The sequence below is a fragment of the Lactuca sativa genome, chromosome 3 (genome assembly GCF_002870075.4).
Source record: "Lactuca sativa cultivar Salinas chromosome 3, Lsat_Salinas_v11, whole genome shotgun sequence".
NCBI classification, from domain to species: domain Eukaryota; kingdom Viridiplantae; phylum Streptophyta; class Magnoliopsida; order Asterales; family Asteraceae; genus Lactuca; species Lactuca sativa.
Genome location: NC_056625.2, coordinates 190,100,623 through 190,120,149, shown reverse-complemented (window position 1 = coordinate 190,120,149; position 19,527 = coordinate 190,100,623).

Sequence of the window (19,527 nt, the reverse complement as noted above, 5' to 3'; positions counted from 1 at the left end):
ATTTCTCATGTACAACCAGGCCCATGAATATTTCTTTATTATACAAATTTTCACTAAATTTGACTATTCATTTTATGTCATAAATGTAGCATTGTCTTTCGTATTAGGCTCCATAGGATCTAACTCTTGGGACTAAATGTGTTCATACTTCGTATGATTAAAGAATGATGTTATGACCATATGTTCATTTGTTGTGTAGGGTCCATTATGTGTTGCGTCTTGGGCTCGGTCCATAGTCCATTTTTGTATCCGGATTGGGCCTGTCCATCCGTGATTTATTTATTAGGGTTTAGTATTTATAGATGCTTGCATGCATCTTTGTACGTAAGATTTTGGAGTCGATTATTGATAGCAAATACCTTTATCGTTTGCAACCCTAAAAAGCCTCTATAGCGGAAGTTCTTTATCGATCTCTGCTGAGGCGTGAATCTATTGAATCATTCAAGTTATTTTGATTCATTCTCGTGTTTGATATTTCTGTTTGCATTATTCTGATTAACATGTATAAGATCTAAACAATCAAATAGTTTTTCAATTTATCAATTGGTATCAGAGCAGGAGGCTGTGTAATTCATACACATCTCTTCTGTGAAAGAAGTGATTAGGGTTCATTCTGCATTCATTGATATTTACTGAGCCGCCACTCCATAATTGACGTATCTCATTATTTATCCATCTTGCCCTAATATTATGTATTACAAAGTCTGATCTTAAAACAGGTTAAACGATCAAGCATAGACAATTCTCAATCCAATCCCATCAACATCTCTAATAGCATCAGATCAACAACCAATATTCCAATCCTCTACACTCAAGACTATGAAGTGTGGACGCACCACTTTGAAGATTACGTTATTGGATCGGAAGATAATGGGTATCTGATATGGGAAGCTATCACAGCCGGCCCTTTCGCTCATTCAAGCACTTCAAGAATCATTAAAACTCAAAAGGAGTATAATGATCTATTAAAAGATGTGGAAGACGTTGCTCAGGACGAAAAGGAGAAGTTCCAATGCAACATTAAGGAATTAAGACTAATTCGATTCGCTCTTCAATCTGAAAAATTTCGATTAGTAAGTTCTTGTGGTACAGCAAAGGAAATCTGGGATCGGCTGCGAGAGCTGTACTCCACAGATGAAGATCTGGAGCACTCAATTCAGACTCTACTTCTCTCTGAATTTAGAGAGTTCAAGTAGAAGCTAGAGGAGGTTGTTACACAAACATTGGATCGGTTTAATCATCTTCTCAGCAAGATGATCAAACATGACATAAAAAGAAATCTCATCGAACAGAAGGTCACTTTTTTAAATGGCCTCAGATCCGAATGGAGGGCGGTTGTGTCGACGGTTAAAGCGCATGAGTAGTTCAAATTGTATTCTTTGGCAAAACTGGTGGGGATTCTGAAATCCCAGGAAAAGATTGTGCTACAAGAGAAGAGCGTGGTTTCAAACTTGGGGTCTTTGGCTCTTCTGTCTAAAGGTAAGAGTGCAGTAGAAGAAGAAGAAGATTTGAATCTAGGAGATTATGATCTAACAGCTGAAGACTATGCTATGATGGTGTCAAATCCAAGAAGGTTCATCAAGAAGAAGTTCCCTACCAACAAGAACCGAAACTGGCAGGGAAGCTACAACTCTGAAAAGGTGAAAGAGGAGCCGAAGGTTGAAGAATCAAAGAAAGAAGCGAAGCGTGAAGCTGATTCTGGTGTCAGCTATTTTTTTGTGGTGGGAAAAATCACTACGCAAAAGATTGCGTGTTGAAGAAAATGGCAGAGAAAGATGAGGAGAAGGATGAAGAAGGAAGTCTCCTAAAAAGACTGGAGGAGATTAAAAGGAAGAAAGCTACTACTAATCCCTCTATGAATGCTCTTGTTGTGTATGATTCGGTATATGATGATGAGTTCGGTGGTGTATAGGTGTGGTCAACCAACTCAGAAGATGATGAAGTGAGAAAGCCTTCTCATGGAAAGGCTTATGTGGTGAAGAGTGGTGATACTGGTGGAAGGTGTCTGATGGTGACAGATGTATCCCAGATGAGAGGATACAATACTGATGGTGGAAATGAAGTGGCTAAGGAGCGAGAGGACGTGTGTTTTACAGCGAAGCCTCTTAGTCTGCAGATCAGTGAACTAGATGAACTGATCAAGAAGGTATAATCCATTTTTGTTTCGTTTAAAAATCCACAAACATCATATGAAAAAGAATTAAATAACTTGAATTCAAGAATTTCAAATCTAGATAGTTGTTTAACTCAAACACGTGTCACGAATTCTAATCTAACTGACCAAATAAGCTGGGTATAATCCAAAAGTGAGGAGCGAAGAATGTGGATTGAGCAGAAGGAGTTGGAGCTGGTTAAATCTAGGGATGAAAATATCTATTTGCAAAGAGACAATCTTAAATTGTTAAAACAGAGGAATGTTTTTTGTTTAATTGCAAAAAGACTTTATTCTAACATTACTCAGCTGCATTTAGACTGTGAAATAGGCCAGAAGATACATCGCATGATTTTGCCCTTCCTTGAGCTAAAAGAGGATGAAATCGATGTTGAAGCATACAACTGTGAAAGTGTTGTATCTTCAGATGATGTAAATCCCACTTATATGTATGGTCTGGACATAATTGAATCATTTATAAAGTCCAAAGACCATAAGGACATGCTTAAGAATCTTTTGGATGAAAATGATAAATTGAAACTCAGAGCCGAAACTATACAAAAAATTGACTCATTGAGTACCAAATTAAGTTCAGAAAATAAAATTGATGTTGAAAATGCATCTGAACTTAATGAGGATGATGACACGACTGAAATCTTTGTAGAGGATGTGGTTGACTGTTCAGAGTTTATTAGGAGCAAACCTAAAAACCACAAAAACTTGATTTCTGAAAATTCTGTGGAATTTGCTCGTATGTCCAAAAATAAGTCACCAATTCTTAAAGAAAAGGTCGTTGTGTACCAAACGGTGAGAACCACACCCAATCAGGTTTATAAAGTCACAGGAGTAATGGAACATCAGACAGCCGAACTTACTACATTGGTGAATGAAGATAATGCAGATGGTTGTGATGAGTTCTTTTGGTCTGCACCGATAGATAACACAGATGAAACAGTTGGTTTGTCGGAGCAAACATCATGGAAGGCCAAAGGTAGATATGTGGCAGAACCTCTAAATAAACCTACCAACTTTGACGTGCCCAGTTCCGGTGGCACAAAAGAGGTTCCAGTAGAATGCGTCTCTTCTACAAGCGAAACCTCTTCCATGGAAAGCGAACCTGTTGTTCAGAAGTTGAAACAGAAGGCAAACATTCACAGACAACCGAAACAGGTGAAAAATCAAAAGTAGCAGAGGAATCTGAGATACAAGAAAAATCTCTCAGAGCGAAAGCAATTTTGGCGCTCCCAAAATCCTCACTATACTCCCTTTAATAAAAAAATCCAAGCCAAAAGGAGAAGAAAATAAGAATAAAAGAAGCTTCGGTCCGTTGGATCAAAAGAACCAAAAGAAGACTTTCGGGCCATGGAAAGAACAAGACCGAAAGGATAGGTTCGGTCCTGAAAGTAACAACAACCGAAAGCCTGGTTTCGGTCCACCAAACAACAACAGACAAAGACCAGAGTTCAGTCTATCAAGATTTTACAGCAGAAGACCGAGTTTTGGCCCAACAACCCACAACAACCGAAAATCCAGTTTCGGTCCATCAACCAACAGCAACTGAAGGTCCAGGTTCGGTCCCTCAAATGGTCACAACCAAAAGGGTCATTTCGAACCTCAAGTCAGGAAAGATTCTCGTTCTAACTTCTATTCCTCTAATTCTTCTAGTTCTCATTCTTCTTCTAAGCCTAATTCTCGTCCTACACCATGCTCACAATCGACGAGGGATTTGAAAGGAAAAAGGAAGATTTCCTCAGCAAATGAAGACCGAAAGCAAGCTAAAGTCAAAACTCCCGAACCTGAATCCAAAATACCTACATCTAACTCCAATAAAATCAAAGTGTTTACTATTAAGAGGAAAGATGAAACAACCTTAATAGAACAAACATATCTTGTTGATGTTTCTCTTACCATTCCCTGTTTCTGTAAAAGGCTCACGAGGACTCAAGAAACTTTGGGTTCCTAAATCTACTTAATTTTTGCAGGTTATAAGTGACGAGCAGTTCGACGAAGAATGGTACATAGACAGTGGCTGCTCATGTTACATGACAGGAAGGAAGGAAGAGCTAAGGGAGTTTCGGTCACTTCAAAACGGTGGAAATGTCAAATTTGGTAACAACTCTTATGGAACGATAAAAGGTTATGGGATGATAACCAATAGAGACTTTACAAATAGGAAGGTGGCGTATGTAGAGGGACTGCAGCATAACCTCATCAGTGTGTCTCAACTGGTGGGAGGTACAGGTCTCAAAGTCTCGTTCGATGACGAAGGTTCAGAGATAATAGAAAAGAAATCCAACAAAGTTATTCTCAAGTCTGAACAAAAAGGTGAAATGTTCCCTCTGAATCTCAGACCAATCAAAGGGAATCCAGCCATATGTCTTTTGTCCAAAGCCCATTCAGACGAAAGTTGGTTGTGGCACCGAAGGCTCTCACATCTCAACTTTAAAGACATCAACAAACTAGTCACCGGTGGTCATGTTCGTGTACTTCCACTGCTTAAGTTCGATCGTGAACACTTATGTGTTGCATGTGAAATGGGGAAACAAAGTCGCCAAAGTCACTCAACAATCATAAACACCAAAGTTGTTGAACCCTTGAGTTGCTTCACATCGACTTATGTGGTCCATCATCAATCGAGAGCATTGGCGGTAACAAGTACATCCTTGTTATTGTTGATGACTTCTCACGATTTACTTGGGTATTCTTTCTAAATCAAAAATCTGAGGGGACTCCCAAATTGAAGATCTATATCAAGCAAGTCGAAGTGCAGCTGAGAAAAGTCGGTCGAAACATCAGGAGCGATAACGGACTAGAATTCAACAAACAAAGAATTCGAAGATTTCTTGGCAGAAAAGGGCACCAGTCATAATTTCTCAGCCCCTATACTCCTCAACAGAACGGAATTGTCGAAAGGCGAAACCGATCTCTATGTGAGGCGGCCCGAACCATGCTGAGTTTCACCTCCATTCCACTATATTGTTGGGCAGACGCCATTGCTGCAGCTTGTTTCACTCAAAACAGATCTTATCTCAACAAGCTTTTCTCTGTTACCCCCTATGAGATTCTAAACAACAGGAAACCGAATGTTAAGTTCTTTCATGTGTTCGGCTCAAGGTGCTTCATTTTCAATTCCAAAGAGCATCGCAACAAATTTGATGTCATAGCCGACGAAGGCAATTTTCTGGGATATTCTCTTATTTCAAAGGCGTACAGGGTTTTGAATAAACGTTCTAAATGTATTGAAGAAACCTATTATGTAACGTTTGATGACTGTTACGTCAAGAAGTTGAAGTCCATTGAAGAGGGAATTGGAGAGATTTTCTCTCAAACTGGTCAGGTCACAACCTCTATCGCCAATTTGTTTAACCAGTTCATGGATTTATTTGACGAACTTGAGAAAGCTACTCATTCTGAGGCCACGGCAGCAAACAACAAGATTGATCACCTTATGCAGATTGTCGAATATGCATCCAAACGAATGGGAGAAGAAGAACCAGTTCGAAATGAACCTCCCCAGAGCAGTACTTCGGTCGAGGGGGAGAATCATTTTTCTTCAACTCAACAGGACTCACACATCGAGGGGGAGAATCTAATCTTTGAAGCAACCGAAAGTCCGGGATCACCCGAAAGTCCGGTTGCAACCGAAAGCCTAGAACCGCCTGAAAGCCCAATAAATGAAGAATTTTTTGTTTCATCATCCATCGAGGGGGAGAGTTCCAATATGCATTATGATGATGATATTCAATCAGAGTTGGAAGATGTGGTAAATGCTGAATTGGATCCCTCATATGATCCAAGTTATCCTCCTCTCACCAAATGGACCAGAGATCATCTTGTATCTCAAATAGTGGGTGATGCATCAGAAAAGGTTCTAACTCGATCACAACTGAAGGTGAAGAAAACTTCTTTATTCTCCAATGTAGAATTATGCATGTTTAATTCTTTCATCTCCAAAATAGAGTCGAAGACCATCAATATTGCTCTCGAGCATTCTGATTGGGTTCAGGCAATGCAAGACGAACTCAATGAGTTCGAAAGAAATAAGGTCTGTAGACTCATTCGAACACCAAAAGAAGCCTTGGTTGTCGGTCTCAAATGGGTGTTTAGAAACAAAATGGACAAGGAGGGAAATGTGATCCGGAATAAGGCTCAGTTAGTGGTGAAGGGATATTGCCAGGAAGAAGGTATCGATTATGAAGAGACATTCGCTCCGGTTGCAAGGTTGGAATCCGTTCGCATATTTCTTGCCTATGCTGCACACAAGAACTTTGAGGTCTACCAGATGGATGTGAAGTGTGCTTTTCTAAATGGGGAACTTGAAGAAACCATGTACGTGGAGCAACCTCCTGGTTTTGTGATTGAAAAGCATCCAGATCACTGCTACATCTTGGATAAGGCAGTTTATGGTCTGAAACAAGCTCCTAGGGCATGGTATGAAGCATTAACTAAGTTTTTAAAGATGTCTAACTTCAAACAAGGTTTGGTTGACCCAACCTTCTTTCGTAAAAAGGAAGGTAACCACCTTATGATCGTTCAAATCTATGTCGATGATATCATCTTCGGCTCAACGAATCCTAGCCTAACAGCTGAATTCAGAAAGTTCATGGAGACTAAATTTGAAATGAGCTCAATGGGTCCGATTAACTTTTTCCTTGGTTTAAATATTAGACAGGGACCCGTTGGCATCCTTATCAACCAGGAAGCATATAAAAAGACTCTCCTTTCTAAATTTGGCATGATGGGAGACTCCAAGGTCAAAGTTCATGTGGCGTTCGACACCAAGCTCAAACTATCTTTGGAAAAACCGGCAGTCGACATAACGCTATATCGCCAAATGATTGGTTCCCTTATGTACCTCACAGCTAGCAGGCCCGATATAATGTTTTCAGTGTGCTATTGTCCAAGGTTCCAAGCAAATCCTTGTGAACCACACATGCTGGCAGTGAAGAATATATTCCGGTATTTTAAGCGAACTACCTCTCTCGGTCTCTAGTATCCCTCAAACTCAGGTTTCTTCGTTCAAGCCTACTCAGATGCAGACCTAGGAGGATGTGGTCTTGACTGAAAAAGCACTACAGGAGGTTGTCAATTCCTCGACGGGAAGTTGGTGAGCTGGCAATCTAAGAAACAAACATGTGTTTCTCTGTCTACAGCCGAAGCAGAGTACATTGCCGCTGCCTCCTGCACATCTCAAGTGATTTGGATCCAAAGCCAACTCCAGGATTATGGACTCAATATGAAACCGATCCCACTATATTGCAATTCAGAAAGTGCAATTAGGATCTGCCATAACCCAGTGCAACATTCTAAGACCAAGCATATAGCACTAAGGTATCACTTTATTAAGGATCATGTGGAAGATGGAAACGTCGAAATTCACATTGTTCGAACTACTGATCAATTGGCCGATATTTTCACCAAAGCCCTTCTTGAAGCAAATTTCAAAAAAATCCTACAAGCCCTAGGTATGATGGAATCGGAGTCAGTACCAAAGACACCTTCTCAAAACTAAAGTTTGAAGCGAAATGAACCGAACGCTCAGTCTATTTCGGGCTCGGTTCACACGGGAACCGAAATGAACCGAACGCTCGGTCTATTTCGGGTTTGGTGCCATTGCACTTGTTTTCACTTATCTCAAAAAGGTGTTGTCTATGGTTATATAATTTTGTACAATTGTTTTCCAAAAACCCAAAAATATTTTTTTTACAAACCGAAATGAACCGAGCGTTCGGTCCATTTCTAGTTCGGTTCAAAAAAATTTCCTTTCTGTTTGGTTTGTTTTGTTCTTCTATTTACATAATATCAAAATTCCAAAAATATGTTCTTTTGTTTTGTCTCTACTTCTGTCTATGTTAACAGGCTCTACAATATCGATGGGGCAGGTATCATTCTCACACTTTATACTAGCTAAGTGTCCCTAGAAGCATGCTGCTGCATGTTGTCCTAAGCCTCAACTGATTTTGAATAAAGCCTTATTGACTGGGTATATACAAACCTTGTCTTCCCAATTAGGCTGCTAAATTTATTAAAATCATGAGCTACCTTACTCTTTTCTCATACGAGTTAAGAGTTTTCTGTTTGGTCACTATTTTTTATAGCAGAGGTACTTTGGTTTCTTTACACCACCTCAAACGTTTTTCTCCATCATATTTCGGTTCATACATGTAACCCTTAAGACTCTCAGAAATTACCACTGAGGTTTATGGTTACACAATCTATGTGTTTGTTATCTTAGCTTCGTGTCACTACATGCTAAGCGAGACCCACAATTCAATACCCACTATGCATTGACGGTGAACAATTAAATTTGCTCTAGCTTTCACTCATGAATTAAGGAATCCACCCAAGTGGTTGTACCGAGAAATCTCTTCTTTCTTCTTGATTGATTCTTATGAAATTGTTACACACCATAACATTTCTTCCAATAGAATCCAGTTTTTTTTATTTTTTTTTTTTTTTTTGAGATTTCACAACCAAGAATATCCAACCAGTCACTGCAAATAATCTCAACCTACTTGTTCAGCAGACCACATTGGTCTCACAGGTACTTCGTTTGGTTTCGATCTTATGTCAAGATCTGGAATTCTGAACTGAAGCGAAAGCCACCCCTCTAGGCCTCATTAAAAGATTCCTTTCAACACTTCTTAACAAGCGCTTGAACGTAATTCAACGGGAAACCACACAGACACTCTCTCTTGACTTTGAAGGAAGAGATAGGTGCCCGGGATCCACTGTTTCGTGTCTATATTGACATCACAATTTCCTACATATATGTTGCTTTATTTCTTCATCTTTGACACTCTATGCACGAAAATCTTTTTGATTTTCCAAAATTCTGGTTTGGTTCACTACAACCTATTTTTATATCTCCGGTTTTTAATGTTATATTCTCAAAGGGATGATGTGGTTTATCTACGTGTTTGTTTTTATTTAGTGAAGACAGCTCATTTTAAAGATAACATGATGACTCGGCCGGCAGACTAAAGGTTTCAGGAATTCAAAAAGGTATTTGATGGGAAGACGTGCAAAATGGAACCGTTTTTCTCTCGCATGCGTAATCATAGGGGTTGCTAACTGTCACGCGTCAATCAACTCAGAGACCGCTTCATATTTCAAGAAGATTTGATGGCGATCATTCTCTCACCTCTAGCGACTGTATAAAGGGTTAAACCCTAGGTGTTTTACCTCTTTACTACACCTAAATTTCTGAGAGCAAGCAAAGACGCTTTTCTTCCACTGTTTATCTTCTTCTTCAAAGCACTCATCGATGGCGGATTCCTCCTCTGTTCATGAAACCTCCCACATTCTCCCAATCAGACCCCAACAGAGCTTAATCATTGATCTCAATCCAGTCACCTATGATGCCTTCATGTATCCCATAGTGGAGTGTCTCAAGTACTCTCCACTGGCTCTCGCACTGACCAAGGTTGAAACGATGCCTATGGAGTGTCTTTCCTAGATATTCTCCACTACTCATTACGATAATTCTGTTGATCGCATCTTCTTTGACATTCTTGATACCAAAACCTCTATCTCAAAACAATGATTTTGCTCACTTCTAGGGTTTGAAACTGATGAGTCGAGGGTTAACCCTGATTTGATTTCTATGGGACAATTATTCTCCATGTTTTACAACATGGGTTACACTGAAATCCTCACCACTGTCACGAAGTTCAAGAAGTCGTGTCTTCATCCTCAGTGGAATGGCTTTTTCACGATACTATTCAAGGGTCTATAAGAGAGGAGTGTAGGTTCTGATGGGGCTAGGCGTATGTTCATTATGATTCTCTATGGGTTGTACAATGGTGTTAACCTTGACTATGGCTCGGTTCTATGGTAGCAGTTAATCCAAAGCCTTGCCTCTACTTCTCGCCACTCATAAATTTCCTATGCCAGGTTCTGGACTCTCGTCACCAAATGGGCGATGGACAAGTATCATGTCCCTATTGTGGCCACTTCACCAATATCCTCTATTGGCATCTTTCACACTACGAAGATCATTGTAACTGATCCTTCCAAGTTTCTATTTGTTGGTTCTATTCCAGAGTCGATGTATGCTTGTGTTTCAGAAGAGAGCCGCATCATCAAGACCTACAAGGAGTTTATTCCTTCGGGTCCTAGAGAACTGACCCCAGAGATGCTTCAGTCTATCAACGATGCTAACAAGCCTGCTCCCAGGGGCAAGAAACCAGAAAAAGGGAAAGAGAAGAAAGTGGTCAAAGGGGCGAAAGGTCCTTCTCCTAAAAAGATAAAACCAACGAAGACAGTCCAATCACCTCCACCAAAGAAGAGGAAAACCCAGCCCAAATGAAACCTCATTCTTGCCTCTTCCTCAAGTGAATCAGAAGATGAAAATTCAAACTCAGAGGAGTCATTTCGAGGTGACTCTCCTCCCCATTCTCCTTCACATGAGGTACCTGTTACAAGCAAATATGTCTCTCCTCCCGCAATCACTATATCTATTTCCATTCCCCCCATAACCTCTACTACTCACATTCCTTCTACTTCTATTCCTGTACCACCTCCCATTTTCTCAGACGCTACAACAACAACAACCACCAGAGTTCGAACCAACGTATCTGATACAAGGGCTCGTATTTCAGCACCCAAACACACTTCCACACCCGAACCTACTCCCACAACTGAACCTCCACCTTCGCCTTCATCTCCAAATCACTCAGCCGATACCGACACTTTTCTTGAGCATTCTAACACTTCCTAAGTGTACATGCAACCCTAATAAACCTTGGATCTATGTTTGTCTAAGATACATGCAAATAATTAATTTTCCAAGGTTTATATCCTAACTAGCATGGCATGGGGAACATGAATCAAATAAAGCTAGTAGAAATACTTACCTTGTAGTTGTAGTTGATTGCTTGGAGTTTTAGAGCCTAGCACCAATAGTGTGGATGCCTCAAATGAAAGTCACAAATCACCACAAACTTGGAACTTTGAGAGAATAGTCACTACTATCTTGAAATTGCCCTCACTTCAACAAGTGTCAACTAGTGTCATTTCAAGAACCAAAGCCTCCTTTATATAGTGTGGTGGATTAGGGTTACACCCTAATACCCATGTCTCTTCATTTCCATGAGATCCATGGGTTAAAGCTCCATGGAGTATCCATGGACTTTTCCATGCAAGCCTAGCCCATTCCAAATAAGCATAAGCCCACACTATATAAATATAGAAGCCCATATTTAATTAGTAATATCTTTGATCTCTAAATTAATCCTAGATTAATTATAGATCACTACTAATTAAATAATATGATCTTATATTAATATATTAGAACTTATAATATATTAATAAATCATAACTTGTACTATTCTCAAATATTATCCATAAACTGTTCGGGTGAAGTGCAACCCAAATGGACCATGTCGGGTCGGTCAAGTACATACCAAATATAGTTGTGGACTTAGACACTATATCCAACAGTCTCCCACTTGGATAAGTCTAATAACTATAGTTGCAAGTATGACTTCAGGAACCGATCAACAATCGTAGCTCTTTAAACTCTGTTGAATTAGAACGCGCCATTTAAGATAAGTGATCATATAATCCTCTGTTCTAGATATCAGCCGGACAAATACATGGAACAATGTCTTACTTATTGTCCAACAGTTTGTTTCCCGATTTCTAATTTGTTTGACAAAGAACTTAATTGAACACATCAACTTAGTTCTGACCGGGCCTGGTACATAGGTCAAAACAAAATCATCGAGGGGCGCAGATATCAGCTTCTAATCCAAGAAGGAACAGATAAACTTCAACTCATATGTTTGTTCTACCACTCATTGAATTACACACAAAAGCACGTTTTATAACATCGAGTTACCAATGCGTTTTCGTACAATCAATGCATAACCAACTTGTAAGTAACAAATCATATCTCTAGGTTTGAAGACTTATATGATATTATCATCTCACGATCACTCGAGATAGAATTCCATGAAGTGATTTCAGTGAGCGTGGGTTGAGTCCAATGCTCAGAACTTATGAGCACTCATGATTGTTTTAGCCTTGTCCAACACCTTATACCTCTACAACCAAACATGACAGTCTTGATTCATACCTACTTCCGACATATGACCGACTGTGGAGGTTTGAATAATATGTTATACCAAACAGAAATTATTTTGGAAGTCAAAACACGCAAAAGAAATATAGTAAACAATCGACAAGAGATAGCAACACTTTACTCATAAATAAAACACTTTTTATTCATCATCTAATGTTAATTACACTTTAAAAATTTCAAGGTTATCTAACTACTAAATCTAATATTATCCTTCAGCCCTATGCTCCGAGCATGCTGGAGATGCTTAACCCGAGTCAGTCCCTTCGTGAGGGGATCTGTCGGATTCTCATCTGATAATACCCTCTTTGCCACGAGGAGTCCTTCTTCTATTTGATGTCTGATGAAGTGATATTTTCTGTCAGTGTGTCTGGATCTCCCATGATCTCTTGGTTCCTTGGCTAAGGCAACCGCACTATTGCTGTCACAGAAAATCTCCATCGGCTTTTTTATAGCTGGTACAACTCCAAGGTCTCCGATGAAGTTCTTTAGCCATATCGCCTCCTTTGCTGCCTCGCTTGCTGCTATATACTCTGATTCACAAGTGGAATCAGCCACTGTCTCCTGCTTGGAACTCTTCCAAGTGATTGCTCCTCCATTTAAGGTAAAGACCCAACCCGACTGAGAGCGGAAATTATCCCTATCAGTCTGGAAGCTAGCATCACTATACCCTACAACTCTCAAGTCATCACTCCCACCGAAGGTAAGGACCCAGTCCTTAGTCCTTCACAGGTACTTGAGGATATTCTTTACCGCAGTCCAGTGTTCCTTGCTAGGGTTCCCCTGATACCTGCTAACCATGCTCAAGGCAAAGGCTACATCAGGTCGAGTACACGTCATAGCATACATGATCGATCCTACAGCTGAAGCATAAGGTAGTCGACTCATTTCTGCTATCTCAGCCTCAGTACTAGGGCTTTGTGTCTTACTCAATTTGGCATTACTCTGAATGGGTAACTCACCTTTCTTGGAGTTATGCATGTTGAATCTTATCAGCACTTTATCCACATAGGTGCTTTGACTAAGTCCAATTAGTCTTTTACTCCTGTTTCTCAAAATCCTTATCCCTAGGATATAGGCAGCTTCACCAAGGTCCTTCATAGCGAAACACTTCCCAAGCCAGGACTTTACTTCTTGTAGGGTTGGGATATCATTTCCTATGAGTAGTATGTCATCCACATACAGTACCAAAAAACTGACTATGCTCCCACTTGCCTTGATATAGACAGATGATTCATCTTCACTCCTTGAAAAGCCAAATTCCTTGACTTTCTCATCAAAGCAAAGATTCCATCTGCGAGGTGCCTGTTTCAATCCATAAATGGATTTCTCGAGTTTACACACTCTATTGGGGTACTCTGTACTGACAAAACCCTCTGGCTGAACCATGTAAACATCCTTAGCCAACTTTCCATTAAGGAAAGCGGTTTTGACATCCATTTGCCATATTTCATAGTCATGAAATGCAGCAATGGGTAACAGAACCCTAATAGACTTTATCTTGGCCACTAGTGAAAAGGTTTCATCATAATCAACTCCCAGAGTTTGAGAATAACCTTTTGCAATCAGTCGTGCCTTATAAGTGTGTACATTACCATCCATGTTGGTCTTCTTCTTGAAGATCCATTTGCACCCTACTATCTTACGACTTGGTACATTTTCAACCAAGTTCCAAACTTGATTGTCATACATGGATTGTATCTCGCTATCCATTGCCTCTTTCCACTTGGCTGACTCAGGGCCAGCCATGGCTTCCGCGTAACTGTTAGGTTCATCCAGACCTACTAGTGTCTCATCACTAATAAGTGTCTCAGCTTCCGTAGTAATATGGAAACCATAGTAATGCTTAGGTGCATTCCTAACTCTCGTGGAACGCCTCAGAGGTACATGCTCGTCAACTGGCTCAACAGGAGTTTCCTCCTCAAGTTGAGGGCTAGTGTTTGAAGTTCCTTCACCGCTTGACTCTTGAATTTCTTCAAGATCAATTTGCCTCCCACTGTCTCCTTGGCTTATAAATTCTCTCTCTCGAAAGACTCCTCTTCTTGCTACAAAGATCACATCATCACTAGGTCTGTAGAAGAGGTAACCAAAGGATTGTTGTGGGTAGCCGAAGAAAATACACCTCTTTCTTCGAGGTTCGAGCTTATCATGAGTCTCGCGTCTCACGAAAGCCTCGCAACCCCAAATCTTGATGTGGTCTACTTTAGGTACTTTACCAATCCACATCTCATGAGGAGTTTTGGCAACTTTCTTTGTAGGGAGTAGATTAAGAATATGGGCGGCAGTCTTTAAGGCATACCCCCAGAATGAGATTGGTAGCATAGCTCGACTCATCATGGAACCTACCATATCCAACAAGGTTCGATTACGCCTCTCAGCTACACCATTCAACTGTGGTGTCCTGGGAGGTGTCAATTGTGAGACAATCCCACATTCCCTAAGATAGTCGAGGAACTCTGAACTAAGATACTCACCTCCTCGATCGGATCGAAGCATCTTAATGTTCCTGCCCAATTGATTCTCGACTTCCTGTTTAAATTCCTTAAACCTCTGGAAAGTCTCTGACTTATGCTTGATTAAGTAGACATATCCATATCTACTATAATCATCAGTAAAAGTCAAATAATAACGATTAGCATCCCTTGTGGCATGTTTGAATGGTCCACACACATCCGTGTGTACAAGGTCCAACAAACCTTCACCCCTCTCACACGAGCCTGTGAAGGGTGACTTTGTCATTTTTCAAAGTAAGCATGATTCACAACTATCATCTGACTTTAGGTCAAACGACTCCAAGACTCCATCCTTTTGGAGTTGGCCTATGCGTTTCTTGCTTATATGTCCAAGACGACAATGCCATAATGATGCTTTATCCAAGTTATTATTATTAGTAGAATCAATACACAAAACATTATTTCCGAAGTTATCTACAACAGATACAGCTTCATACACACCATCACAGGGTAATGCTTTAAAATAAAGAACATTATTAAAGAAAGCATCAATAGAACCAACTTCATAATTAAATGAAAAGGTAAACCCTTGTTTGTACAATGCATGAAAGGAAATAATATTTCTTGCCATTCCTGGCGAATAACAACATTTATTCAAATCTAAACTAAACCCACTACTTAGCGATAAAGTATAAACTCCAATCTTGGTGACAGGTGAAGCTTTCCTATTCCCATGATCAAGTTTATTCTTCCTTGCTCCAAATCCTCACTTCTTCTTAGTCCCTGCAAGTCACAACAAATATGAATACTACTACCGGTATCAAGGACCCAAGATTTAGAATGGGGTGAGTTATTAGAAATGATAGTGTAAATACCTGCATGGTTGGGTTTAACTTTCCCATCCTTCACATCTTACTGGTACTTTGGGCAGTTCCGCTTCTAATGTGCCTTTTCATGGCAATAGAAGCATTCAGCCTCTTTTGGGTCAGAAGAAGGAGTGATGAAACCTTTCTTGGTTCCACTTGAAGAAGAGCCATCAAGGGTCTGAGCCTTGGTACCCTTCGAAGAGCTCTTTCTCTTCCTCCCTCGACTTCTCCCAATTGCCAAAACCAGAGTTGAGTTTGGAGTAGGAGTGTTAACAACCGACTTCCCCTTAAGACCTGATTCTACGGTCTTGAGAAGTCCCTGAAGTTTGCTGAGGGTGACCTCTTCTTTATTCATGTGATATGTCATGCGGAATTGATCATAGCACGATGGTAAGGAGTGCAAAATGATATCTACTGCAATCTCCTCTGGGAAGTTCACATTTAGCTTCAGTAATCGATCCACATACCTTTGAATTTTTTTCATGTGGCTCGTGACGGATTCCCCGTCCTTCATCATGGTTGTTATCATGGAGCAGATGATTTCATACCTCTCTTGCCGTGCACTTTGATGGTATCTTTCCATCAGATCTTGGTGCACTTCATAAGGGTAGAAATCCTCATAAGACTTTTGGAGTTCTGCTATCATTATGGCCAACATGATGCATGCCACTTTGGTAGCATCTCTTTCATGTGTATGGAAGTCAGCGATTTCCTGAGGAGTTGTAGTGGTCTCATCAATCTCCTTAAGTTCCTTGTCAAGGACATATTCTTTGTCCTCGTAGTGGGTAATCATCCTGATGTTTTTTATCCACTCATTGAAGTTGGATCCATCAAAGGTAACTTTCCCACACAAGGTCATAAGGGTAAAGGAGCCATTAGGATTCGAGCCAGAAGCAGCATTGTTTGAAGACATCTGAAAGAAGAGAACAAGATTAGTTTAGATATTAAGAAAGTCCTTAATAAAACACCCAAATGTAATATTAAGGCTAGGATCCAATCACAATATAATATAACTTAGAAGAGGTATGCCGTAATCCAAGCCATAACATATTCGAAAGGTAGGTCAATGACGATTCACCAATTTCCACCACAAAAACCAAAATATTTAAATATTAGGTTTTTGATTAGTTCTTAGAAATTCCTAGATTCTTTGAGATTCAATGAACTTTTCAAAGGCATGTTTCAATCTCGAGTGTGCCCTCCAAGTTTTGTGACTGGGATGCCGAGGATCACAAAATGAGGTGTGAAGTAACCATGCAAATTACTTGGTACCCTTAAAGTTTATCACTCAATCGATGTGCCGGTAAACCACACACGCTCCACCGATACTATAATAAACCTTAAGTCACCCTTTACCTACCTTGTTAAGTCCAAGTTAGTGTGTCGGTTAACCACACACGCTCCACCAACAACTTAAGCAAAGTGTAAAGTGTAATTTCATGGATTAGCACCTTATTCACATTTTTCCTAAAGTAACTAAGATTGGGAATTTAATAAAACATTTAGTTACTTTATAATATTCATCATACTTTAAATGAGAATTTATAAGTCCTTGTCTTACCCGTTCGGCTAACGACCCTCCACCAGTCAAGCAAGCGGTGGGCGAGAGTGGACACCCATTAAGTTGCCATTTTATAGGCAACAACCTTATACCCACCTTATAGACCGGCTTCGTGAATGAGGCGTACTAGCGGTAAGACGACTTTGTTCTTATACATATATATATAATTATTAAATCATAATAATATAAGTATAAGGGTTGAATTTTAACTTTTAAAATTCTAAGGGTTGGATCTAAAGTTTTAACTTGACTTTACTTGTTCCAAAACTTGAGGGCAAGTTTTGTAAACTTTCAAAACTTTTCATTTCTTGTAACTCATGAGTTTAATAGAGTAATAAAATGAAGACTCAACACTTTTCTAACTCTTGTGTTCTTTTAATGGTTTTCAATCCAAGAGACTTTTGGTTTTCCGTAACTTGAGGACAAGTTATGGACTCCATTAAAACACATTATGATCAAGAATTAATCTACCACATAGGTTACAAATAATTCCTATGATCATCTAAACATCATAAGAACAAGAGCATGAACATGAACACTTTCATACATCAAAATCACACCAAATCTTTGTAATTTTGATAACTAGTTGTTGTAAATGAATTAGAAAAGTCATTACACCATTTAAAATAAGTTTTCAAGTACCAAAACAGTTTAGGGTAATGTTTCTAATCCATTTCCACCAACTAAAGTCGTAAATCTGCATTCTGTCGACCCTACTCGCCGAGTGCATGAACCTACTCGGCGAGTAGGTTGAAGATACAAGTGAACTCGGGGAGTCCCCTCATGGACTCGGTGAGTCCAGCAGTCAGATAGCAAGTTTTTCGACTTTTTTCAACATATTGCATCAAGTATCAAACAAACAAACCTAGGCTCTGATACCACTGATGGGTTTTGAGTATTCTAACACTTCCTAAGTGTACATGCAACCCTAATAAACCTTGGATCTATGTTTGTCTAAGATACATGCAAATAATTAATTTTCCAAGGTTTATATCCTAACTAGCATGGGATGGGGAACATGAATCAAATAAGGCTAGTAGAAATACTTACCTTGTAGTTGTAGTTGATTGCTTGGAGTTTTAGAGCCTAGCACCAATAGTGTGGATGCCTCAAATGAAAGTCACAAATCACCACAAGCTTGGAACTTTGAGAGAATAGTCACTACTATCTTGAAATTGCCCTCACTTCAACAAGTGTCAACTAGTGTCATTTCAAGAACCAAAGCCTCCTTTATATAGTGTGGTGGATTAGGGTTACACCCTAATACCCATGTCTCTTCATTTCCATGAGATCCATGGGTTAAAGCTCCATGGAGTATCCATGGACTTTTCCATGCAAGCCTAGCCCATTCCAAATAAGCATAAGCCCACACTATATAAATATAGAAGCCCATATTTAATTAGTAATATCTTTGATCTCTAAATTAATCCTAGATTAATTATAGATCACTACTAATTAAATAATATGATCTTATATTAATATAATAGAACTTATAATATATTAATAAATCATAACTTGTACTATTCTCAAATATTATCCATAAACTGTTCGGGTGAAGTGCAACCCAAATGGACCATGCCGGGTCAGGTCAAGTACATACCAAATATAGTTGTGGACTTAGACACTATATCCAACACAAAGTGATGATGACGATGATGCTCCTGACACCAAAAAGCACATCTAGGAACTTCATGAGAAAATTGACAGTCTTGTCGCTTCCTCCTCCTCCTCTCGGTCTAATATCTCAGAGGATGTCGTTCAGGGGATGGTTGATACTTTCACCAAGGCACGTGAAGCCTCTATCAACTCTGCTACTGCTGCTATAGATGCATCCACAAAGGCCTGTGCTGCTACGACCGAAAAAGTCGAAAAACTATTTCACGATGCTAACATTCTGTTACAGTCTTTACAGGGGGCAGCTGAATCTAATGCAGTGAAGATTGATTCAGTCGTTGAGAAGTTGGCTATATCATTTGCATCAAAAAAGCAACTCTTTGCCGGTCTTCGTCAGACTCTTGAAGTTGACAATAAATCTTTCCAGGCAGTTGTTAAGGAGCGATTGACCAAGCTCTAAGAAGACCTTGCTTCGGAGAACACTGTGATGGATGCGCTTGCATGCATAACAACTGCTCTAAAGATCAAGAGTCTTCAGCTTTCCCAATAAGAAAAGGAGGTTGCTTCTCTTCGATCTGAGCGTGCGGTCATTTTGAGTTGTGTTTCGGATGTCCACGGAGCCCTCTCCAACATTATTGAAGCCCACGACCCAATTCTCAACTACTCATTAAGGCGAACTCTTGCTGAGAAGCTTGATCCTGCCCTTTCCCTGCTCAGTAAAATTGAGGGGCTTCCTGAGTTTGTGGCCTATCAAAAACAAGGGGGAGAAGGAGCTTCAAAGGGCGAAAATCAATCTC